The 26,727-nt window shown below is 38.5% G+C and overlaps 1 long non-coding RNA gene across 1 annotated transcript; it reads left to right on the top strand.

Annotated features, from left to right (window-relative positions):
- The first annotated feature begins 135 nt into the window (after window positions 1-135).
- Window positions 136-26,215, top strand: LOC123478987 (uncharacterized). Its single transcript, XR_006654423.2, has 4 exons — window positions 136-177; window positions 15,645-15,711; window positions 25,422-25,549; window positions 26,057-26,215. It is a non-coding gene; the product is annotated as an uncharacterized lncRNA (long non-coding RNA).
- The last annotated feature ends 512 nt before the right edge of the window (window positions 26,216-26,727 follow it).

Raw genomic sequence — 26,727 nt, 5'->3', positions numbered from 1 at the left:
AGCAGTGCCTTCGTTCCTTCTTTCTTGGTGCCTGCCCACCTTCTTCACCACTGCACTGCCGTTATGGAATGCGCCGATGTGCACTTCACAATGGAATGGAATACGACGGCATGGGCAGCCCGAGCACAGCCCTGGCCGACTCTTGCTCTGCTTGTGTTCCAGAGTAAACAGCCCCATGTAAGTGTTCTGTCCAGCGTGATTCCTTCTCCTACGTACTCCCTCAAACACCCTGAAGAACATAAGCAATTTTTCACTCCAGGCTGGTGGACAAAAGGGTGGAAAGGAGAAGGAGATGACTTGAATTCACACATTTTGCATTTCTCAAAACCTGAAAACCTTCTTTGTGTTATAAATGATGAAAGCAGGAGTCCATGTTCAGATGAAAACATCCAAATTATAAACTCCTAAATTAAGTTGAAAACTCATCAGTACTATAAAACTGTAAGTTCTTTATAGCACAGTAGATGGATTAATCTAATAGGTGGTTATTCAGAAGTTTGCCCAAATGCCCTTGGGTAACAAGAATGGGTACAACCGAAGCAATGTGACATGTTTGGAAGTTGTGTTGAATGTCAGATGTGTGCAGAACCTTCCAAAGCCATGACTAGACACCAGGAGTGGCCCCTCAGTACACTGACCTTCTCTCCAGGCAGGATGAAGTTCTAGAATGTGACCTTAGGACTAAATAAAAGTCATCCTAATGAAAGAGAGTTTGCTAACAATAATAAAATCCTAGACAAATCGTAGGGCATGATATTCCCTAAGGTGCTGAATCACATTCAGAGTGTGCTGCCACATATGTTTGAGGTTTCATTGCTCTGGGCTCATTATGAATGGGTTTTCTCACATCCTTTTTGAATCAAGAATTTCCTTTGTTGGATTTAAACTGTCTTTGAATTCCCTTGATGCTCATAACAAAAGATGCCTGGTTTAGAAATGCTGTTTGCTAGAAAAATCCAACATCAGGTGCGTCATTCTGACTATTAACCACCTCTGTTCTTCCCTGGTGTTCAGTGTGCTCTGTCCAATTGGTCTCCCTCACTCTGCTGAGCTGGAGTTCCCCCTGCAAAGTAAGCGTCTGTTTATCCTCTCAGCAGTTCTTCTGTCTTCTCTCCCTGCGCCCACTTCCTTCTCTGGTTTTCCCCACAGTCATCCTTGCCCAACCTCTCACTTAGGACTTAAATCATCAAGGTGAAAAGCAAGAATAATGAGTCTCAGAATGAAAACCTTAGATGTATTATCACCTAAGTCCTTATCCGGAGTTTTCCAAACCACTGAAGTATAACAATTACTTGTTTTTATTACTCATTGTGCTATTCTACTTTTTCAATTACTATGCTTCAGATATATACATGTACCATATATTTTTATATCTTTTATTTTACTTTTATTATGTCAATGACTGAAAGGTCATTCAAGTTTTCAGCTGAACCAACCTATCGAAATGGCACTGTAGTACTGAAAGCGGAAAAGTGGGCGTTTGTGCTGCCCGACACTGCTAAAACCAATAAGCAGAGACAGGGACTGGATCTTTATGGGCGCTTTCTTCAGATAGCCCACGATCTGAGAAGACAGCAGGTATGTACTCTAACAGGCCATGTTACATTTTCTTTCAAGCCAGCCTTTTTTATAAGGGAGAGAAACTGTAGGTAAGGGATTTGGAATTCAAGAAAGAGGTTAATCACATAAAAGCTGCCGTCTGGCAATTTCCCTGATTTTCTTCCTCTGTGTCCTGGGTGACTTTCTTTATCTCTGTCCTGGGTGGTGGACTGTCTCTCCCTGGAACACAATGGGTTGGATACCACTTTGATGGGTTATGATCTTTTCTGGAACATAAAGATCAATCGCTTGGGGTCGCCTGTAGTTGGGGTGGGCCTTACCTGAAGCTCGTGAAACAATAGCCTTTTAATTGCATTAACTACTAGGCTTATTTGCTATTATCTGAAACTAAAATTTTCTAACTCTTGAGTTCCCCCATCACTACCAGAAGTTTATTGCAGATAGAGAGGTTTGTTTTCTTTTTCTTTTAAAATGGAAGGCAAGGGATTTACTACAGTGGCCAGTTTGGGTTTTCTTTAATTCTAGAGGTCATATGTATATGGTAAAATCTGCTTGATTAGTAAGAGAGTCACACATTTGTAAGTTTAAAATAGTTAAGTTGGCAAACATCCATGGTTCTTTATTATTAAATGTGTCCAATATTAATTTGCATTAGATGGTAGATGCTAAATCCAGAGGACTGCTCTAAATTACTGACCTATAATATTTACACTGAGTAAGCAAATACAGGAAAACTGAGTTTTACTTTATTGCCAATCACAGATAAAATTTAAAAAGTACTCTGACTTATCTGGGCAGCTGTCATCTGCAACCTACAGGAGACAGCATAGGTGAATAAGTGTAGATAAGCTCTGGAGTGAGTCATCCGCTGTTCAAGTCTCCATTTGTTTTTTGCTAGCTCTCCCTCTGAGCATTTTGGTTAATTGTTAAATTTATTTAAGCTTGTTTCCTATTATTAGTAAAATGGGAATGATAATTATACTTATTTCAGAGTGTTCTCATGAAAATTTCCATGTAAAGTGTTTAACACATTGCCTTGCACATACTAAGGCCTTGAAAAATACAGTTATTTCTCCTGATAGGCAGAATGAGAATTATTTTGTACTACAACTTTCCACACTCAAATTAATTCAGGACTTTAGGGAAACATTTTATAAGTCATCGCTCATCAAAGCAGACACATGAGAGTGGTTCTTTAAGATGTTTGTATTTTTCTACTCAGAAAACTAAAAATGGAACTGCCTTTTGGTCCAGTGATACCACTGCTTGGATTATACCCTTCAGAATCCTGAAACATCAATTCAAAAGAACCTGTGCACCCCAATGTTCATAGCAGCACAATTTACAATAGCCAAGTGCTGGAAATAGCCTAAGTGCCCATCAGTAAATGAGTGGATCAAAAAATGGTGGCACATTTACACAATGGAATTCTATGCAGCAGAAAGAAAGAAGGAGCTCCTACCCTTTGTGACAGCATGGATGGAACTGGAGAGCATTATGCTAAGTGAAATAAGCCAAAGGGTGAAAGACAAATACCATATGATCTCACCTATGAGTGGAACCTAATCTACAAAACAAGTGAGCAAAATAGAATGAGAGAAATGGAAATAAGAAATTAACAGCTAGAGGGCAGAGGGGAGAAGGATAACAGGGGAGAGAAAGGAAAGGGTTTAGTCAAGGAACATGTATAAAGGACCCATGGTAATGGACAAGAGGGTGGGGATTGACTGAGGGAGTGGGGGCGGGGCAGGAGAGAATAACGGGAAAAATTGGGACAACTGTAATTGAACAACAATTAAAAAAAGATGTTCATACTTTTCAAAAGTTATCTAGCTAGAAGTTCTTTAGAGATGGTCAGTTCAGCTGGTAACATTCACCCCAAACACTTTTATCTCAGAACTTGGTTGGCACTTTTATGTTAAAATGATGTAGAATCTAAAATTCTCAATCAATTACTGGCTCAAAAATATTCAAAGCTCTTGTCTAGAAATAATGCTGAAACATTACCTTACATTTATAGCATCCTCTATCTCTTTTGACATCGATTTAAAGTCTGTTTGGTATATCCAATGTCTGGAATTCCTCAGAGATTGTTTCCATTCATTTATGTTTTTCTTTGAATGGACCATACTTTCCTGCTTCTTTGCATGATTGGTGATTTTTTTTTTTTTTTTGCTGAAAACTAGACAATTGAATGTTACGATGTGAAAAATTTAAAAGCAAGATTACTCTCCTTCTTCAGGGTTTGCTATTCTTGATCATAGAAGGTGGCAATAGTCTGTTTAGTTTCTTTTCCAACAGTGACTGCGACTGCGACTGCATTCCTTGTCATCCGTGTTCAGTAAGGTCTCTGTTTCCTTAGCGGTATTCAAGCAGTTTTATGACAGGGATTTTTTTTAAACGCAAAGCAAACAAACAAAGCATAACGCATAACTATCTTAGTTTCTCCAGGTTGGCCCTGTGCTTTGGCACTTCTTTGATGCCTAGCCAGTCATTTATGACGTGGCTTTAGCCTTCGCTCATGCTTGCACCGAGCCTAAAGATGAGCCAAAGGTGGATGCTTAGGGTCTTCTCAGGTATTTTATGAGCACAGATTCTTCCTTGAGCATGAGCCTGGTTCCCTAAATTCCTGAGTACACATGGGTGGTTTTGAGGGTGCCAGTTTCCCAAAGAAAGATTATCCCCAGCTTTCCCCCGCCGGGCTTGAGGTTATATATTGTATGTTTTGACCATAATTTTTTTATCCCACGTGGCTGTGAATTTTTCATTCATCTTACAATGTTTTCCAGGAACACCTGCCCCTTTTTTCCTGTGATTCCATTAGGTGAAACAGAGATGAGTGTACTGCATCCATCCTTCAAGTTGCTCTCATATAGATTAGAACATAGGAACACAATAGTTTCAACTGAGTTCTGCTCTGCTCCCTATGGAGCCAGGCACTGGGCTCCCACACTGAGAGGCTGCCCTCTTCAAGATGACTGTTAGCCTGGGCAGGGAGTAGGACAGGGGCAAGTAAAAACACCACATAGCTTTCCTACCATTTTCAATTTTTCTTGAAGCAGCATTTTCTTGGTTACTATAAACTGTTTCCTATTTTCTGTGGTTCTGACGAGGTTGACTCTGATAGTGTCTGCTCGTTTTCTCATTTCTTTTGAGCGGCAGGGGTTGGTAACTGCTAACGCTGCCATTCTGCTGACGTCACTTCTTTCTCCGTCTCTTTTGAGGTTGATTGACATGGCACATGGACAAAGTTTTCAGTTATGTTTCACATATTTTTTCTACAAAAATGATACTTTGAACCTTTTAAAGTATGGTTGCTAAAGCTAACATTCTTCTCTGTAGCATATAACATAGAATACTTGTCCTAACCTATTTGTAATATCTTTAAAGTTGTGACCTTAGTAGATCTACTAGCTAATAAAACTTTGCTCCATAAATAGCATTGGAAAAAGGCAGCGTATTTGATGTGCTGACAATCCATTCATATAGTAAAAGCATATTCAGGGCCTAATATATATACTCCAGGCATTATAATGATAGACACTGAGTGTTTTTTAAATATGTTTTATTGATTTTAGAGAGGAAGTAAGGGGAGAGAAGAGAGAGAGAGAGAGAGAGACAGACAGACAGACAGACATAAGTTGTTCCACTTATCCATGCACTCATTGGTTGATTCTTGTATGTGCCCAGGCCAGGGATCGAGCCTGCAACCTTGGTGTATTGGGGCCATGTTCTATCCAACTGAACAACCCAGTCAGGGCCAATCCTGAGTGTTTAAAATTGCATAAAACATGGCCCATGATTCTGAGCTACTTGGACATGCAAACAAGTGATGAAAATAAAATGTGATAAATATTATGAAAAGGGAATGTATAAAATGCTAAAGGAAACCAGAGAAGTCAGAGAATATTCTGTCCCAGGAACAGCAATGTTTCAGAGGTGGAGACATTTAGTCTGAAGCTTAGGCGATGAACTGGGGGTGAGCAGACATTTCTGATGGAATGTGGTATTCTGCATAGGAGGGACAGCATGTACAAAGACTTACACATCTCAAGCACGCCTGTGACAGAATAGAGTGCAGTTTAGTTGGGTTAGGGGTATGGGCTTGTGGGAGAAGATGCAAGAAGGAAGACTCAAAAGTTAGGTTGTGGTCAGATCGCGAGAGGCATTGTGCTTCATGCTAAGGGTTTTAGACTTGATCCTGCAGAGAGAAGAATGACGTAGTCAGAGTTCCCAAATTTAGATTCCCCATTCTTCCTCTGTAAACTCAAAACATTATTTTTTTTTAGGCAATGAGAACTAAGCAGCGTTCCTGTGAAAGACATTTTTATATAGAGCCGGGGATTATAAAATCCCATTCTTCTGTCTTACCTGTATTCACCATTTCCCCCAAATGACCAATCCTCCCCTGATTCCATTCTTAACAGATGACTTTACTACCTGCTTTAGAGAGATTAAAAAAGGGACTAGATGTCATGAGTTACCTCTAATTTCTTCCTTTTCACCTCAGATTTTCCAGGTACTGTATTTTTATCGCTCTTCCCTTTCTTTTTTTCTTGAGCTACCTGGCCAGGACCCACTCTGCTCCTTCTTTTCATAGCCTGTACTGAGACTCTCAGTCAGCAAAGGCTTCTCTTCTTCCAAATATAACTTCTCCTCTCTATATCCTGAGTCATTTTATCTAAATCCTTTGAGATCTTCACTGATGATTTTCGCTCACGATTGCATTTCCATTTACTGCAGTTTCTCTTCTTTCCTTATCTGCTAGAATCCTTGGATGTCTTCATTTTCTTATCTAATTCATTTGTTGGATCCTTGGAATCAGAAAGTCACCTATTCCAACAATTCTACTAAAATTCTACTCTTAAAGACAACTGTTGTATCCTAGTTACCCAAATAGGAGCCTTAGCTCCACCCCATGCTAACATTCTCATCAGCAACTGAAGTGTCACCTTCTTTGATTTCCAGTGGCCCTCTGCTGTGATTGCCCTGAATTGTCTCCTGTGTTCTGTGTTCAGGTCCAGTGGCCTGTCCTGTTCTTCAAAGACATGCTTTTTCATGCCTCAGGGGCTTTGTCCTGGACATTCCCTTGCCTAGAATGCTCTGCTTAAGATTTTCACCTGGCCATTTTCTTCTTAGCATACACGTCTCTGCTCAATGTCACTTTCTTAGTGGGGCTGTTTTTTTACACTCTACATGGCACTCCTTCTCTGTAATTTATTGCATTATCTTCACGGTAACCTTTTCACTTGTCTTTGTAGCACTTCCCAATTTTCTCATTTTTATGTAGTATCCTTTAGAATAAGGATATCTCTCATCTTTCCATCTTGATAATTGTTTTATTCACAACCTAGAGAAACAGGTGAGATGCAGAAATTCTCAATAAATATTAATAGATACATAAATCAACCATTAGTCTCTTTTTCTTTTATTTGGCCTCTTTTCCTCCCTCCCTCCCTCCCTTCCTTCCTTTCCTGTCCTTTCCTTTCCTCCTTTCTCCCTAATTTTTCATTATAAAAACATTTTATTCAAATTATTTCCTTCTAAACAAATACTGGGGATAAGATAAACAAGTTAGTCAAACTATGTAAATATACACCCTGACCCTGGTTCTTTTCTAATTTGTCTTTACACTTTTTTCCTCAGGGGATGCAATACGTTTTGGGTTAATGCTCAAATCTAAATCTCTGCTCTTGACTACTCTCTCTTTATAATTTCTTTAAGCTCACTTAGCTAGTTATTCCTGATGGCCCATTTGGCACTAATTATTCTGCAATTTTTATCGTGCCAGGCCCACGTGCTGCAAAGATGAACAAGACAGTTCTTAGAACAGTGGCGTTCATAGTCTGATAGTTTATAGTTCGATGATGGCAAATAGGTAAAAATTAAATTTACTAGAAAAAATACTACATGGGTTGCACAACTTGAACCAGGAACAGGAAACAGAAAACTTTGTTGTTATTTGTAACAAAGACCATTAACTGAGAGTATGTCATGTTCCACTTTGTTAATAAGAACCGGCCCTTCCAATCAAGTCTACAAATATGAAGATGGAAAGACTTTCTATTCTACTAGTGAATACAGGTTCCACTAGGAACGTCTCATCAATGTAGAGAGTCATTAATGCACTGTTAAATTACAGTCTTTCACTCAAGCTACCTGGTTTCCAGTCCTGGCCTATGCTGTCTATTGGACAAGCGTTTGGTTTTGCCTCAATTTACTCATCTGTAAAATAAGGGTAATAATAACAACAATAATACCTTATTATTATGAGAATCCAAAGAGTTATTATAATGTAAAGAGTCAAACAACATGTTTAGCATATAGTGAACACTCAATAAATGTGAACTGCTCACAATTTATTCCACACTACCAGACACATATCGTGGAATTCCACAAGCCAGAAAGCAACACACATGGAGCTTTATAAAAGTATATTTACATCGTTTTACATTTTTGAGTTTTTGCTTCTCTCTCATTATGACTTACCCTTCCAGTTGGTTTGTTTCTCAACAGTATTCCATTCTCCATGCTTCAGAGTGCCTGACACCCCTGGGAGACTCTTCACCCAAGACCGTTTCTGCCATGTTTCCTAGACAGCCTTGGGCAGAGGGCTACGGATCTTTTTGCCAGAGAACCTGCTCATCTCCTAATTACATTCTTCCTCTGGGTGGGTGCTGTCTCTTCTACTGTATTTTTATTTTCAACACCTGCTTGTTATGTAAATTTGTCCCTGTGACACATCTGCTGGCCTCTAATTTTTTTCTTTGCAAACCACTTAAAGTTTTCTCTACGTTTAAGAAGCTGCCAAAAACCTTGTTTTTGTTTCCAAACTGAAATTTCAAGAATACTCAGTAAATAAGCTGTTCAATAATCTTTAGGGCCCAGAAAAACAACAAAAATGCAGACAATAACGAGAGATCCTGCTTAGCTTATCCCACAGAGTTTCCTCTGTACTTTTTTGTGAGTGGCCAGATACTGTGTTAGGAGGTGAGTTCAGAAGGAGACTGCTTTAACGGCGTCCTCTCCAACAGTTACACCACAGTGTCTTGTAGGCGTGAGTTGTTTGATAAATCTAGTAATAACAGCACTACATGTTTTTGTAACACTTAACAGACATTCAAGTGCCTTCACAGACACTATCTCACTTGATCCTCACAACCAGCGGTGAGATAAGCCTTCTTATCACCTTCATTGGCTGCTCCTCTTTGAATATCTTTTCAGTGGAGGAATCATTTTTCCAACAGGGGGCAGGTACAACAGGGGGAAAGAACCAGATACCTTTCCAGATCTCATTGCCCTTTTCCATGGCCACCCAGGCAACTGTCTCTGACTTTCCCAGCTGGCTCTGTGCAATGAGCATCCCTCTCAAGGGTCCCGTGGTGCTCAACACTGTCTACGTGTTAGAATTACCCAAAGAGGGTTTAAAAAAAAATACTACTTTGTGTCTGAGTCCTTCTTTAGACCAATTGCAACAGCATTGCAAGATGGGAAGTGCCCAGGCAGTGGTGCGTATTTCTAAAGCTTTTGGATGATTTGTAACAGGCAGCAAGGTTTGAGAACCAGGGCGGTAGATAACTTAGAGCTGTGATCTCCAGAGATGGAGAGCAATTCAATTTCAATTTTCTAAAGATGAAACCTTTATGTACTAACCATTATTACCCTCAGTGGGTTTTCTTTTAAGATAAATGGTTTCATTTTCAGTTTATTCAAATAACAATAGAATAAATTTCATTTATATATTGCTTTATAATTAAAGGATTCCCAGCTGTACTCTAGTTGAGACATATGATTACATCTCATTTTACAGTAATGGAGGCCCAGAGAGGTTAGAGTTCTGGCTGCAGATTATGAAGTTTGTACATTGTGTGTGTGTGGAGCGGGGAAGGTGAGAGAAGAGCGCAATCCAGGTTTTCTGACTTCTTTTTTTTAACATGATCGATATTTTTTTTTATTGTTGTTCAAGTACAGTTGTCTGCATTTCCCTCCACCCCCCCCCACCCCAGTCATCCCCACCCCCCTCCCCTGATCCCACCCCCCATTTGATTTTGTCCATGTGTCCTTTATAAATGTTCTTGAAAACCCTTCCCCTTCTCCCCCTATTTCCCCCTCTCACCTCCCCTCTGTTTACTGTCAGTTTGCTCTTAATTTCAGTGTCTATGGTTATATTTTGCTGATTTGGTGGATTTTTCCTGCCTTTGTTATTCATATTGTGGTCCCTGGTCCATAGGATCTAAATAATCACCCAGAAGCTTGTTAAAATGCAGAATCCCAGTCCCCACCCAGACATGCCAAATCAGAAGCTGCATTTTAACAATTATCAAGGGGATTCAGATTCTCATTAAGCTTTGAAATTCCTTCCTTATTCCCTGCTGCCTCTTGGAATTTTTAGTCCTATATTTTGCGGTGTGTTCAAATAAACATGTTGCATATATTGATGTCACGAGGGACAATTTTCCAGAACCTTTACCTGTAGTTTCCCCTGTGAAGTTTATTTTCTAGTCTTTTCACTATGACTTGAGGCATTTTTCCTCTAGCTCTCATACTGGCCTGGAAATGAATCTCTGATCATTTTCTGCTGCTTTGAATTTTGCAGGTACAAGAGCTATTGAGGACCCTGGGAGGTTTGATGTTGCTTTTTTTAAACTGTCATAATTTTCCTTCTTTTCTGAGCCAGAGGGTATAACCTAGCAAAATGCCAATCAGACTCCTATTAAAATTTAGATTCTCAGTGGGTCTTGCCAAACTCTTGTTCCTTATTATCATTGCTCAGAGTTCATAAGAGGACTTCAGGGATCCCATGCAGTCACACTTTTCCTAATAGGTATTCTCTCTACAGACTTCAGTTGAAAAGGTTCCTAGTGATATGCATTTCACTTTACTGAGCCTTACATTTCTCTCTGCTTCCCTAATGAGATCTGAGCCTGGAGAACTTTAAGAAAAGACAGAAAGAACTCTTGTAGAGTTCTTGCAATTCCAAGACTGAGGCTGGCTCATAGCTCCTGCATTTGAAATAAACAAACAGGTTGTTTTCAGAATCTAAGGCTCTGTTGAAATGTTGCAGCAGCGTGGGAAGCCATCCCGATAGCTGGTCTCATGATCTGCTGTGTAGTTTCTGCAGCACGCCAATTACTCCGGGCTTGAATTGCTTTCCTCTCTGTCTCTGTCTCCACCCCAGTATTTCCCCAGCCTCAGATGTTAATGACTTCGTGCTCCTTTTGGGGCAGAAAATACACAAGTCCCAGCTATGATCCTAAAGTTAATTTGTGGCATTCCTTTGAGGAGGGAATATATGCATGCGAACTACGTTTGCTATATAAAAGTAAACTGAGTATAGCCAAATTCATTCCAGAAACATGCAAATGTATATCACATATTTAAAAACAAACAAACAGAACAGAACAAGATACAAACTGTTCCTCATTTAAATTCCTATACCTCTTGCTTTATGGCTCCCATGGAACATTTATATTTCCCTTGTGTTATAGCATATTTATTTTCTGTATTTGATTATAAGCTGCTTGAAATGTCTTTATATTTCCTAAGGAGCCCAGCTCAGTGCTTTTGCGATACCATGGACTCTCATTGGAGTTAATGCATGTATCAAATTAAATAATAGGGGAAAGAAGAAATATGTTGGAGCTTTTCGGTTCTTTTCTTATTGCAGACACTGAGGAGAAAGAAAACTGGAGAGAGCAATAAATATCCCTGGGCTTTGTTTCTCATCTGGAAAATGTGGACATAAGAAGGGAAGATCTATCATATTCTTTCTTTTTAAAAAAGATTTTATTTATTTATTTTTAAAGAGGGCAAGGGAGGGAGAAAGAGAGGGAGAGAAATATCAATGTGTCGTTGCCTCCTGAGCACCCCCTACTGGGGATCTGGTGTACAACACAGGCATGTGTCCTGACTGGAAATCTAACCAGTGACCCTTTGGTTTGCAGGCAGGGGCTCAATCCACGGAGTCACGCCAGCCAGGGCCATCACATTCTTACTAATAACATATTTTTAGCATTCCGTGTTGGAGATGTGTGAGACAGCCAAGTAGAAAAGCCCAGATGGAATCTCAGGTGTGATCTCACCATTACAGATATGTTTTGGAGAGTCATTGGCATGTGGGTCATAGTTAAACCATAAGAGAGGATGAGATCTCACAGGAAGTATGTAGAATAAGAAATGGTTTAAGGTAGGACCCTATCAACCAACTGGTAAAGGACCAATGGATGAAGAGAAGGCTGTGGTGACTACTGATAGGCAATACAGATAGGTAGAAGGAAGATCTAGATAAAGAGTGGTCATGGAAGCCTCACCTTTCCTCCCACAGGAAGAAGACTTACAGGTTCTGTGCTTGTGGTTTTGCTACGTAGGTGTGTCTGAAGGATGGGACAATTCTATTCTACCCCCTCAGGGTTGCTTGAGTCTCGGCTCCCAATCGTCTCCATCCCCTCTGGAGTTGAGGAGGACACTAAATGTGGTCTGGGTGCCCCACTCCTTGCTCACTTGTATTCATTGTTATATATTAAAGTTTCATCAGTTATATCATTTAAAAAAAATAGAAACAGTGTCACAATCTTCCCTTTGCAAAAGTGTAGCATAAAGCCCAAACTCACTTGTATGTCATATGAGGACTTCCACCATCTGGTGTTTTCCATTCAGCCTTTTCCAGGTTCATGTTCTTCCAGCCTAAATCCAAATATCTTAGTTCGTCAATGTCAGAAGGTTGTTGGTTCACATATATACCATGTTCTTCTACCTCACTGTGCCTTTGATTATTTTGTCTCTCTACCTAGCCTACCTTGCTCATTTTTCTCTAGGAAAATATCTGTTCAGTGTTTAAAACAGTCCAAGCATTTCCTTGTTGGGCTACCCTCTTTGTAATAATTTTGTGGCTCTCACATTTGCCCCAGTAGCACATTGCACATGTAGGTCAGGTGCTGCCCAAATTATGACAGTTCAACTTATGATTTTTTGACATTATGATGGTACAAATGTGATACACATTCAGTAGAAGCCATATGTTGAGTTTGATCATTTCCTGGTCTGCCGAGATGCAGTACAATGGCTCCTTGCAGGGCTGGACAACAGCAGTGAGCCACAGCTCTGATTAGCCACTCAGTCACGAGGATGAACAGTCAGTACTCTACAGGGTAGTGTTCGCCAGCACTTCTGGATGTTCTGAAGTAGGCTGGGCTAAGCTACGATATTCTGTAGGTTAGGCATATTAAATGCATTTTTTACTTACCATATTTATATCGTATGATGGGTTTATTGGAACATAATGCCATCAGAATTTGAGGAGCGTCTGCACTGTCCTGGTTTTCCTTCTGTCTCAGTGACTAACCTGTGTCTTTCTCGCATTACTAATATGGCTTCCTCATTTCACACATTACGTTTAGGAATTGAATTCCTTAAGGCTTGGTTCCATACTCTCATTTCTTTATATTTTCTTCTAAGCAGACTTATACACACTGATAATTTTATTAACCACCATAGGCACATGGCTCACATGTGTAAATATCCGCCAAAACATCTAATCTCTACTATGGGCACATAGGGCAACTGATTGCTTGCTATTTGTGGGGGAATGACTCAAAGACACTTCAAACTCAACTTGCTCAAACTAAACTCATGATTGTGTTCCCCCAAACTCTCCTATTTCTGTGTTTCCTATTTCAGGGAAGAGCTGAATTACCCACTTTCTAGTACAAACAAGAAAATGAAAAGAACTCCTTTTCAACTCTTTCTTTCTTTAAACCTATTACCAAGTGTTGTCCATTGGATCTCCTGACTAGGACCTGAATCACCCATCTTCTCTATATGTGTGAAATATCCTAGTCCAAGCTACCCATCTTATTGAGATATTACAAAATGCTATTGTATTCATCTACCTATATTTCCTTTTACTTTTAATTCTTTCTCCACTTGGCATAGGGCATAAATCTACTAACGTGATGTGGAACACCTATTCCTAAAGTGTTACTTGGGAGTCTATCCAAGAGTTTCCACAATATCAAGATTATTTTCTTAATATTGTTACAACGTTTTCATTTTCATTCTCTCTCTGTGGGCTGGAGTTTTCCATAGCAACCAGACTGTGATATTGCAACAGAACAAACACCGAGGCTGATGTGAGAATCCAGTTGTCTTCTATTATGGCAAATAGTAGAGGGACTTGCAAAAGCATAAAACACATCTCACATTCTCAACAATTTTTTTCATTTTGAGATACACAATTACTTTAACATAAAAATCATGTTATTCATGTTAAGATGCAATAAGCTTATTTTTATTCTTTTAAATGAATAAAAATGCTTAAAAATTTCTCAGGTTTAATTTATAAAACAGCAAGTGTTAATAGATATAAGGCACCTATAAGCAAAAGCTCTTTGAAGTTCTCAGTAACTTTAAGAGAGCAAAGGATTCCTGAGACTAAGATGTTTGAGAACCATTGGCGTACATGGCCAGCCATGGCCTGACCACTACCTAACTTCCCAAAGTTACCTTTCTCCACCCTATACCTCTCCTTTTCTTCTCCAGCAACCTTGACTTCTTAGTCCCTTTTCTTACCATCTTCCATTCCGGTACAGGTCAGTCTGCCAGAAAGTCTCTTTCCTACCCTCTTTGACCAGTAAACTTGAAGTCATTTTTCAGATTTTATCAACTCAGTTGGCATTTCCTTAGGCAGGCCTTCCCTAACCTTCTTGAGTGGGTTGAATTTACTATTTTAGGATCTCATAGCATCTGTACCTCTTATGCATTGTTGTGGTTATAGTAGTACATTTATTTCTGTCATTACTTAGTTAACGTCTAAAGGCTCGCTAAGAAAAAACACCGTGAGATCAGAAACCAAGTCTGCTTTTGTTCAACACTGAAGGTCCAGTGGTTAGTATGATGTATGGTGTGAAAATATTCGTAATACATGTAGTGCCTATGAAATGAATAAAATAGATGGGCTGGAGTTATGCTATAGACACAAAAATAGTACTAAAATGTAGTGTTACAAGGAGTAGAGGTAAAATACAAAAATAAAACCAAGAGATTTTCAAGGTAGGTAAGGATTTCACAGGAATTGGAACAGAAAGGAAAAAGTCTAATCATCCATCTAGAAGAGAAAATGAGGTGGGGAAAGCCCAGGGATAGAAAAGCACCAATTGAAAAATTGTACTTATCAAGACGTGAGAGTCTAGTTGACACCTGACCAACTCAGGGGTCAGGGCACCAAGGACTACACAGTTAACATCTGCATATAACTTCTGACTCCCCCAAATTTGCTAATGGCCTACTCTTGACAGGAACCCTTACTGATAACATAAACAGTTGATTAGCAGATATCTTGAATATCATATATATTGTTTGCTGTATTCTCACAATAAAGTAAGCCAGAGAAAAGAATGTGTTATTACAAAAATCATAAGAAAGAGAAAAAACATTTATAATATAAGTAGACCTACACAGTTCAAATCTATGTTGTTCAAGGGTCACCTTTTTCTGAAAGGGGGTAGTAGGAGATAAGATAATTAGAAAGACAATTCAGAGCCAAACGTTAACCTCAGGAGTTTGAGCTTCAAACCGTAAACCATGGGGAATCCAGTAAGTGCGTGTGGAAAGGACTGGCAGTAAAATAGTGCATTTTGGACACATCCGTCTACTAGCAGTGTGTGAGACAGATTCATGTAATGGTGGTGAAACTAGTTGGGAGGCTAACTGGACTAAAGTAGAAAATTTCTCTGATGGACTTGTGGCCACAAAAAACTGTTTTCAGAAACCAGGGCTGACTTACATGGTTCTGAGGTAAATATTTAAAAATCATAAAGCTTCAATAGAATGGTCTTTCCTCCTCATAGTCTTCCAAGCTATTTCCTGAAGCTAAAGAGTGTCTTTACAATAAAGAGTAAACACAGATTTAGTATGTCAGGGCCCAGCGGAATGGTTCTGGAAACTCACTTTTCTGTCGTGGTGGGTATGATACACACTTACTCACCTGGTGACCTGGTTTGAGGAGCTGTAATGTTGCACCTGGTCATGTGATGTTTTATCTCTTCTTGGTGCAGTCACCCACTGTGTTATAAATGTCTTCACTCCAGATTGAATTTTCATGTGCCTGGAATCATGTTGGAACCCAATCTCCAATAACTTGTGCAAAAATGAAAGGTGAGACTTTTTTTTCATTGTCTCTTAAACACGTTTATAGTCAGGGTGCCTGAAGGAATCACAGTAACAGTGAGATTTATGAGTGATTGTTCTACAGATAGCATGTGTGAGCAGAGTCTGTTTTAAAAATTGAACAAATGAGAACAAATGAGCTTTGTGCCCTGGAACTTGGCTAATAATTTTTCATGTGGGCTTTCCCAGAGTCTTAAGTGGCTACACAAATGGGGACTCTGAAGAGCAAAGCCTTTACCATCGTGGGAAGTATTTTCCCTCTATGTTAGAAATGGAAGAACCACATAATTTATCATCTTTTAAGGTGCTGGAATGCATTTGATATGTCTAATCTGTGGCAACTATCATTTATTTATTGCTTACTCTGGGCTCGCACTATATTGGGTCCTCAAATATATTGTCCGACTAATTTCCATAAAACCCTGGATAACAGTGGTCTCCATTTTTATCTTTATTAAAGGAATGATGACTCTGGAGTTAGAAAATTTAAGTAATTTTTCCAAGTTCACATAGCTAGTAAGTGTTAGGGCTGAGCTTTTCTGATCTATTCATTCCCTTAAAAAAGACTTTGGGGGATCACTAGTGAATGAGAGCCCTGTCTTCATGGAGCTTAGAATCTATAGGTTGAGAAAGATCCAGACAATCAGCCAGCAAGCAACTATCCAAGTAACATGCTTTCATGGAGACATGAAACTCTAATGAAAAATAAAGCAGGGTTAAGATAGTGAAGGGATAATTTTTTCTTCTATATTGATAGTGATGAAATGCAACTCTCTTGGGGCAATGACTTCTGGTTTAAGCTCTGACATGTAAAGAGCTTGGAAGTTATTACACTTGTCCTCACAATTAAACAAAATTAATGACTTAGATCTCTCAGAGATTTGAGGTCACACTGTAAACCATCACCCTGAAAGCTGGAGAGACAAGCGAACCGAACGCAGAGAAGCACAGCTGAGAACAGCTCAAGCAAAGCAGGCCTCTGAGCCGAAAGGTGCAGACACTTGCATGGCAGCCGTGAGGCATTGCTAGTCTGTGTGTAGCAGCCCTCGAGCATTAAAACATTGGGTGCCCAGTTTTAGGGAAGTCCCCATACTTTCATAAGAATTACCTGCAATAGTCCCACAAGGTTTTTATAACGAAGATCAGAGAAAGAAATTCCTCTTGTGTCAGACAGGGAAAGGAGAACATTAACCAATTTTAAATATAGCTGGATAATCATGTTGCAATATATGTAGTGCATATCTGCTATCGACACTTTTAAAATTTTTTATTCATCTGAAAAATGTCTTTATATTTATTTTTAAAATTATTTGGGTGAATGTGGAATTATGCTTGATGTATTTCTGTTTATTCAACTCTTATAGCCTCAGTATCTGCTATCTTGCATTTTAATATATAATATATTTACTGTTTAATACTGTCTGATAAATTCAACATCTGGATTATCTTGAGTCAGCTTTTCTTGTTTGTTAATTTTTTTCTCAAATATGGTTCTCATTTTCTTATTTCTTTGCATACCTACTATTTAAAAAAATTTTTTTGATTGTTTATTGAACATTTTGAATGGTACTTTAAAGGGACTCTGTCCCATTATATTCTTCTGAAAAATGTAGTTTCTTTTTCTAACAGGAAGTCTTTATTTTACTGGACAAGCGCCCTGAGCTTGTGTAATAATTTTTGTCAGGGTGTGTGACTGGGAAGTTCAAAGTGTCCAAACAGCCCCTCTACTCATGCTGAGACTTCATCTCCACACGTTGCCTTTTTGTTAATCTTGCCGATGCTCATTTTTTAGGTATTGTTAAGGTGGATCTAGGGGACGTTTTACTGTACAGTGTAGTTTTAACTTCTAAGGCATGCACTTTTTGTGTTCCACCTAGCGGCCCAAGGTGTGAACCAGATCCATCCACTCCGGCTGGTACAAAACTCTGAAGTCTCCCACAGCTGCTGGCCCTCTCTAGTCTCTGCTGTCCTCTCATCCTCATAAGTCATTTACTAAATCTCCACAGCATCAACCTGTGCTTCGTGTACCCAGACTTTGGCTAGGGACTCAGGAGAACTTCCACACAGACTTCTGGAATCCATTCTGAGCCCAAGTGAATCCCTTCTGGTACCCTTCCCTGAAGATTTATGTCCCTTCTGCAACTCCAAGCTCTGATATCTGTCTCTTCATCACAGCAGAACTGCTGTGTCCTTCCTCAGCTCCATATATCTGCGCTGTTCTTGGGAAAGTGTCTCCATAGATGGAGGGAGAGAAAACATGGGCCCACTTCTCTCCCTAATTTTGCCCAATTTTATACTTGTTCATGGTGGGAAGACTATATCAGTCAAGTTCAACTACAAGTTGAAATTTAATGTTATATTATTATGTTAATACTTTTTGTTTTTCAATTACAGTTGACATTCGATTTTATATTCATTTCAGATGTACAGCATGGTGGCTAGACATTTATATAACTTACAAAGTAATCCCCCTGATATTTAATTGATTATATTTTGTCCTCAGTTTTATTGCAAGTCTCTTTACAGGCTAGCATCAGTACTCATATTTTATTTAAAACTACTAGGACCTTGGAATTTGGTGGGCATATGATGCGGACTCTGGCCAGCAGTGTCCACGGTGTTGTGGATGAGATGAAACAAATTCACACTGACTCCTGAAGTCCTGTGGAGAAAAAGGGACCGTGAGGCCACTCTCTCAAGGGGAGAGCACCTCAACCCTTGCCTGGACAGGCCTTTATTGGCTTTCTAATAGCATACATCAAAAAAGGTTCTCATTCATTATGCTTAGGTTTGCTTTAGGTAATTACTTTTTACAGATAACAAAGGAAAGGAGGGATGGAAGAGAGGAATAAAAGTAAACGTTCAAAACAGGAAGCACGTGGATATGCCTTCGTCCAGGTGCTAAAAGAGGCATGGAACGAGGCACCGAAGCAAGACCAAGGGGTGGTTGGAGATTACTTCCTACAGATTAACAAAGAAAAAATGTTGCAAATGCAAGGGAATGATAAGAGTAATTGGTCTGGTTACACTTCAATCCTTGGGAGAATTAGCACAGACTTCAGGAAGTTACTTTAAAGATATGCAGTAAGCATTTGCTGCTTCAACTCAGGGTGAGGGAGTTTTAGCAAGAGCAAGCCTCAAAGCAGCCTAGGTACAATGCAGGCCTGGTTTCCCAAGGGAGAGCTGATCCATGGGTTTGGTGTCCTGCATGCCTCACGTGCCTATGGGCTTTCCAATAGGGCTGGGCTACATTTGCCATTCCACTCAGACAGGTTCCCTATAGGCATATGTTTGTCTCTTTGTTAATTCATTAATTTATTCCACAAATTTTTACTGAATACCTGCCATATGCCAGGTACAGTACTAAGTCCTTTTAAGGATAATTAACAGAGGAATTCTGCTCATATTAGTTCATTACCTAATTGGAGATGTGCTATATTTTGTTGAATAGATGCATAAATGAATTCTTAAAAACAATAAAATTCATATCTACCAAGAACAAAAGAGGAAATTAGAGAAAGGCATTTCTCTTGAAGAGTCAAAGAGAGCACTGTACTACTGGTGATTAAAAATTGTAATTTAATTGAATCATTCAACATATTAGTAGAAATCATTCTCTAGAAAATTAAGTGTCACAAAACAACTTTATGTAAAATAAGAAAACATAATAGTAATTTTGTGATAATGCTGCTCATCACAAGGTGATGCTATCAGTAATTGCCCATGCTATTGGTGGAGGGAAGAAATTATTTCACGTTTTTGCAAAAAGGTTCACCGTTGAGTTCTATCCTTTCAATTCTTTCTATGCATCAAGGGCCTGCCCTTATGGCTTTATTTTCTGCCATATTGAAAACATTGCCTAGTTATTAATTCTTGTTTGTGCCTCTCAGTTCTTTCTCTGAAGTGCTTATTTTTGTGGTCAGATTTGTAATTCTTCTACAGCTGGCTTTGCACATACTTGGCACTATTATAGTCATTGCTAGCGCTGGTTGATACTATAGGAACTGAGGGTATATGATAAAGGGAAGATAAAGGAACTTGTAGGATGAAAGTCCTGGACCAACATGCTTTATTACTCAGGTTTCATGAGGATGTTAGAACCCATTTTATGTACAGTCAATCATCAATATTTATGAAGTGCCTGGTTGGGAGAAATAAAAAAGAGTAGCAAGTATGACTTTAGCCTTGAAGGAATGCTTACAAAATTTTCCATATCAATTGAGAATATTAGTTGGGAAACCAAGATACCTATGCAGAACAACCCTGGATTTATCTCCTGAATACACTGAATGCTTCCAGTGAGCAAAGTATTATGGGAGTTCGGAGGGGCTAACAAAGAAAAATAACAGAACCTATATCCCGAAGATGCTTGCAGTGTGGTAGCATAGTGAGATATACAAAGAAATAGTTATGATATGAAGCAGAATGGAGTGGCTGTTAAAGCAACACATAGAGTTTATTGAGCACTTACTATATGCCATCCATTCACTCATTTATTCATCAACACAACTTATGGTGTAAGTACATTATTATCTCCATTTTACAGATGAGAAAACTGAGACATAAAAGTGTGTGAAATAACTTGCTCAAGATAACATAACTTTTACATGACAGAGTATGACTGAGTATGTTTGAGTATGATCTCAGGCTGCCTGGTTTCCACATTCTTCACATTGAGTTATAATGAAATGCAGAGGAAGAATTAATTTATTCTTAGAGATCATTGATGCCAAGGGACTTGAAAACATTATAAACCAGATTATTATTGGGAGTTAATTATTACTGATAAGAACAACTGGGCCACTGCATGAGAGATACATAAATTCAGAAAATACAACCATCCTCTGTTCTCAAAGCTAACACAATTCCCATGCAAAGCAAGGTTGGTACCGAACTCTTTTTGGATGCTACTGAAAAGAGTTCATGACCCTTATTTCCACTACTTACCCACTGCCCCCTAAAAGATCAAGAATTATTGCAGGTTGATATTCAAGATCATTCAGGTTCCTTAGGATTTATTTCTCCAACATCTTATAGTTATTTACTCAGTTCCTTAGGTCCTTTAATCCAAGTATAGTTTTACCTGAAGAGTATACACATTTCTCTAGACAATAGAAATATTTATTACTCTTCATAAATTATTAAATTAACGTTGTGGCTTTGAAATAAGTATCTCATGAATCTTGTTATCATGAATTAATAATAATTCTATAAAATTGTATAATTCTTCACGTTGTTCTTCCACATAAATTATCCTACTTAATTTCCATAACAGTGTAGTGTGTCAGGTAGTGTTGATATTAATGCCCCAATTTTAACCATGAGGAATTGAAGATTGAGGAAGTTTGAGTCGCTTTCCTGAGTTTATGTGGCTGTGGATCGTTGAGCTAGAATTAGAGCTGGTCCAGCCTTCTTTTTTCTTTCTTTCTTTCACTACTTAGGGCCTAATCATACATGAGTAATCAGAAGAATTTGAGTTCTTGAAAGTGTGAAGATGGCAATCACAGCTGGAAGGATGGCAAATTCACAAGAGTGCAGAGATCCTGTGAGATCTGGCTGAGAAGTGGTACCCAGGCAACCTCAGCCATTTATTAGAGTTGTACTAAGCGACTTAGAACTTCAACGTGATAGCACGTTAGAGAAGGGAGAGGTTATTGTGGGTGGAATTAATTACTCAGAGTCAGGGAAGTTTGGTGGACTTTGAAGGAGGTGGAGACAAGAATTGTGTTTTACTGGACAGAGGGGCAGCATGAGCAAAGATACTGAAAAATCATGAGGAGAATATTTGGGAAGAGGGGACTACTGGGTTACAAACTGTTTAATCAGGTTAGCTCAATAAGATGGAGACAATTTCAAAGTAAGAGGCATGAAATAGGAAACTATATTATGTTCTTGAAATAGGGACTAGCATGTTCAATGGGCTGTTTGGGGATCATCAATCTATTTTTGTTTGGCAGGGTGAGTAATAGTGAGGCAAAGAGATCAGTTAGGAAGTGTATAGTTGATCCAGTTATGGGACAGGTGTAAGAATGGAGAACAATGAGGCATTTAAGTGAGTGTTTGATATTGTCAAGCTGGATTCAGAAGATGCAGCAAAAGGACAATTTAAACACGATGACCTCACATTTACTAGTCTAGGAGGTAAAAAGAATGTGGCCTCTGGAAGCAAAAGATGGTAAAGTAAAGGAATATATTCCAGAAAAAGATTTTCCTCAGCTCATTGGCTGTGATGTGATATCGCCTCTGAGGAGGATATCCATGAGGAGAGATCCCAAGGGGTAGTTGGAAAGTGAAGTGAGGAGGGTTTGATCCAGGACACACTGACAAGCCATGGCATTTGATGCCATTGGATTTGGAGTAAACACAAGAGCATGAGGGATGGAAGAGAGGAATAAAAGTAAACGTTAAAAACAGGAAGCACGTGGATATGCCTTCGTCCAGGTGCTAAAAGAGGCATGGAACGAGGCACCGAAGCAAGACCAAGGGGTGGTTGGAGAACCTGGGGAGGGGTGTGTCAGTGACCCCAGAAAAGGAGGGAGGGAGTCAAGCAGTTGCAGAGTCAGTTTTAAAAACTAGAGTTCAAAGTAAGAATTTACTAACACAAAAAATATTGAATGTGAACTGTAATTGAAAAAAATTTTGAAAAAATTAAAAAATATGCTGTTTACCCAAAACTAATAAAAAATAATATTGAATGTAAAGTGCAATTGAAAAAAATTAAAAAATAAAAATATGCTGTATACCTAACACTAATACAAAATATTGAATATAAACTGTAATTAATTTTTTAATTAAAAAAGAATTTAGAATAAATACACCATTGGATATGATAATAATATAACCAATGGAATTTGGGTAAAATAATTCAGATTGAATAAGTTAATCACAGTGTATTTACCACTATCAGTAGATAAGCATATTATATGTAAGATTCTACATTAAGACTTTCTGCTGTTTTAACTATACAGGGTTAGAAAGCCAGTGACCTACAAATAAATTTATAGACTCTCCTGACAGCTGCTGACATATATATGGCCTTTCGAAATTTTAGCCATTTGAATGAAATTGGAATTTGGAAAAGTTAAAAATATTTGTAGGAAGAGTGAAATTTAAGAATTAAGTAAAGTCAAAATTTTGCAAAATATTGAAAGTATCCCCAAATCAAAGTGGAAAAAAGAAAATTTAGCACTTGCAGTCATGCTAAGTAAGTCGTGTACTTTGAAGCACCAGGTGCTGAGGCAATTTTAGAAAGAGTATATTTAGCCACAATTTTACCAGCTCATCATGCATTTTCTGTTTTTTAATTCTTTATTGCTGGAGGGATTTGCATAAAAGGATACTTTAAAAAGTTTCATCTGTTTCTCCTATTTATTTCCTTACCTGAAGTCATAACCATATTTCCATAAGAACAAATTGTGATTTCACAAACAAAGCATTTTAGCTTTGGGAGGATAATTGGATGCAGAAAATGAGGTTCTTAAAAAGAAGAGTCTTATTTATAATATCAAATGTTTGTGACAAACACAATGTGTGATAACAAAAATGTGCCCCAAATTTCACCATCATGTGTTTGTCTAAATCTGCAGAAGGGATTTCTAGTATCTTTGAAAAACTTTTCTGCTGTGATGTGGATTTAAAAATAATAGAGTAGCTCACGTGACCCTGTCAGAGAGTTCATGTGAGGAGATTTTTCTTTTCTGGCTGAAATTTCTTCTGTAATTTTATGTGGCAATCACCATTACTGCTACAGAGAGTTCATTTGGATGACAAGGACCTGGGATGCCAAACGGCAGCAAGGGAAATGTGCCTGCATTGGACCAATGCTTGTGATGGTTTGACGTAGGTAACGTTCCAGTGACTTCAACCTGGAATCGAGAGTCAAGAATTCCATAAAATTACTGAGAAAATAATTGCTCATGGTTTCCCAGGGAACTCAGTTTCTCCACCCCAGCATCTTATGTCCACCTGAGAATAGAAATTCCCCGAAAGTGCCCATGTGCTCAGCAGGGAAAGGTGAGCTCTAAGGTAGCCCAGAGGGAATGCTGCTTTGTTCTCTGTTACGTGTCCAGTGCTTAACATAGTGCCTGGCACACTGAAGGTGTGTGTGTGTGTGTGTTTTGAATAAATGAATGAAAAGGAGGTTCAGAGAAAGTGTTATTAGGACTACTCCCGAGAGCAGACTGCTTTTTTCTCTAGATCTGTAGGAAAAATCTTCCCTGTGCTATACTTTTTTTTTCAAGCTAGGAAGGAACCATGTATCATATGTTTGGCAGCAGGGGTATTTTCCAACTTGTCTGTGGTGTGTTCTGCACTATTAGTTCTGGCTAGATGGTTACCTGGAAGGGTTCCTAAGCTGGTGTTGCTGAGCTTCTCTATGCAACACTGAGTAGCCTTCATTGAAACCTTCCTGGTGCAGAAATGTCTTCCTACACTACTCTTCCTACCCATCCATAGGCCTCCTATTCCAAGATGGAGGCCAGAGGTCCTATTTCAATATAAATGTGCCTTATGATGTTTGACTTTCAAGGTTTTGGTTTGGGAAGGAAAAATATGCCACAGGAATGACAATCACCTTTTCTGCTTTCTTTATTGAAAAATATATGGCAAAATCCTTGTTATCTGAAGAGGCACATGATATTTAGCTAGAAATATAAGAAAACAGTATTTTTGACATGTTAGTTAATTAGTAAAGAAATAATGACATATTAACTTTCTGCATATTGCAATTTGTCAGTTTTTTTTAAAATTTGTAATTGGTTTGAAATTTTTGTACTTGTTTTAAACATTTGCTTTTATGTCTAATTTTGTATTTATAATTTTGTATTATCTTTTTAAAGGGCGACCCAAATTGTATAAGCTTCATGCAGCACAAAAATCTGTTTCCTGTCCCACCTGGCCTTGCTTTTGCATTTCTGTAATAGAACCTGCATATTATCATTTCTGTTGCTGGAAAAGGAAATGGATAGAAGGTCCTGGCATTTCTCTTGTGCCCACCAGAGAGGGGCAAGAAACCCTTTATGCAATATTCCTGGAGCAAAAAAGAATATTTCCAGAAAAGTTTTTAGGTTTTCTGGTCTCACAGATGTGGTTCAAAAAGTGCTGTATATGGAGTCAAAGTATTTGTACTGTTTTCGACCTGCCTCTTATTAGCTGTGGGACCTCGAGGAAATAAATCATCTTACTTTGATGAGTGTCAGTGGTCTCTCTTGCAAACGTTGCTTTTAATCATTGCTCATTTCACAAAAATATCCTTAGGGTTAAATGAGATAATATATGCTAAATACATTGACATGAGCAAAATTGTACTGGTTTAAGTTGTTATTGATATTTTACTTTGTAGTAGGGACAAAACAAATTGTGTGATGGAGGAAGAAAGCACCTCATCTACCCCCCTTTAATATTCAGAATAATTATGGGCCCTGGAACGACAGTTTAATTAGATGAGTTGGGTGATGTATAGCCGAAGAGAAGGGTCATCAGTTGCATTCCAGCCTTGGCTTTTCTTAAATCCTCTCTGTGAATGTATCCCAACTAGTCCATCAGCTGGCTAGCGTTTAGCAACAACCATTTATTTTTTGAGCCTCTTTAAAAATTATAATAATTTGATGGTGAATCTATTATTTGGAACTGTTGGCACATAGGACAACCCATATCAAATGATACAAAATAAGTGATTTCTCTTTTACTTTTGTTTCCAGGACCAATTGCACAATTCATGAGGAAATATCATTATGAGTGGCTATATGGTAGAGCAGAAAGAGAATCCTACCAGGAACGAGGAAATTCTATTTAGTTGCAGCTTTTCAAAAGGCAGTGTACACTTGAGGTAAGTCATATACCTTCTCTGAATTTCAGGTTCTTTACTGGTAAAATGATATCAGCTCCATTTAACTAAAAGCATTTGAATATCGAGTAATATGGTATACATTTGGAAGGATTTTGCCAGTCATATAAAGCCTACCCAATTAAATGGTGATATTATTTGCTATGAACTCCTGATGAGGAAGCAGTAAAATAAATTAACTATGAGATTGAGAAATACAGACATCAACAGATGCAAAATATATTAATTTGATAATTTCTAGGGCCATTAGCTTGTCATATGTACAAATGTACACACATAATAAAAAATAAATTAAAAACGTTCCTTTCTTCTAAAACTGCCTTTTTCTTTTTTGGATAGCCCCAAAATGACAATATGGCATCTACCAATTCCATCTAAGGGGATTGTTTGGAGCATTTGTCAATCTCATAAAATGTGTATATTTGCAGCTTTTATAATTGCAGCCAAAAGGAGATGCCGTATGTATTTTGCCTCAGTCCTGGTTCTCAGAGAGAGACACTGGCAAGGATTCTGGACCACGACATCCCACAATGCACTGGCGAGAACTTCCCTTCCTGCCATATATCAGCTAAGCACGGTGTACAATCAGCTGCTCACACTGAAAGGAACAGATCAGAAAACCACTGTTCCATAACCCCAGACTGAAAGAACCGCGTAAGCAAAATGACAGGCTATTAATTCTGGTTTGGAAAGCATGAATAAGACTTTTGATGAAGCTTAATTTTCTTTTGTCTCTTCAGATATGGCTAAATCATTTAAAATAAAAATAGATGTAGTATAGGACACTCATTTCTCTCAATAGTTATTATTTGGGGGGGAAAGTGGTTTTTTAATGAGGAAAAATAATACAGTGCTCACATGAATGCTTCAAAATCATCCACAGTTCATTCTCTGATGCCTCATTAAGCTCTAGATTTGAAAATTATTTGGTATAATTTAAGTAAACCTCCAGTATGTAAAATTTTAATTGAAAAGATATATTTCATTAAAGGCTGTCACACATCACTATTGTTGCCAAATGAGGCTTAGCGGTGCCGCTAAGGAATTTTCTACGGACTGGATTTTGTCTCCAGCCTGAGCCAAATAAAACCTTCAGGATACATATCAGCTGTCATCTGTTACATAAGAGGGATTATGGAGGTAGAGATATATGCATTTAT

Source organism: Desmodus rotundus, chromosome 5 (genome assembly GCF_022682495.2).
Source record: "Desmodus rotundus isolate HL8 chromosome 5, HLdesRot8A.1, whole genome shotgun sequence".
NCBI lineage: Eukaryota > Metazoa > Chordata > Mammalia > Chiroptera > Phyllostomidae > Desmodus > Desmodus rotundus.
Note: the sequence above shows the minus strand (reverse complement) of the source record. Positions and strands in the feature narration are given on the sequence as shown.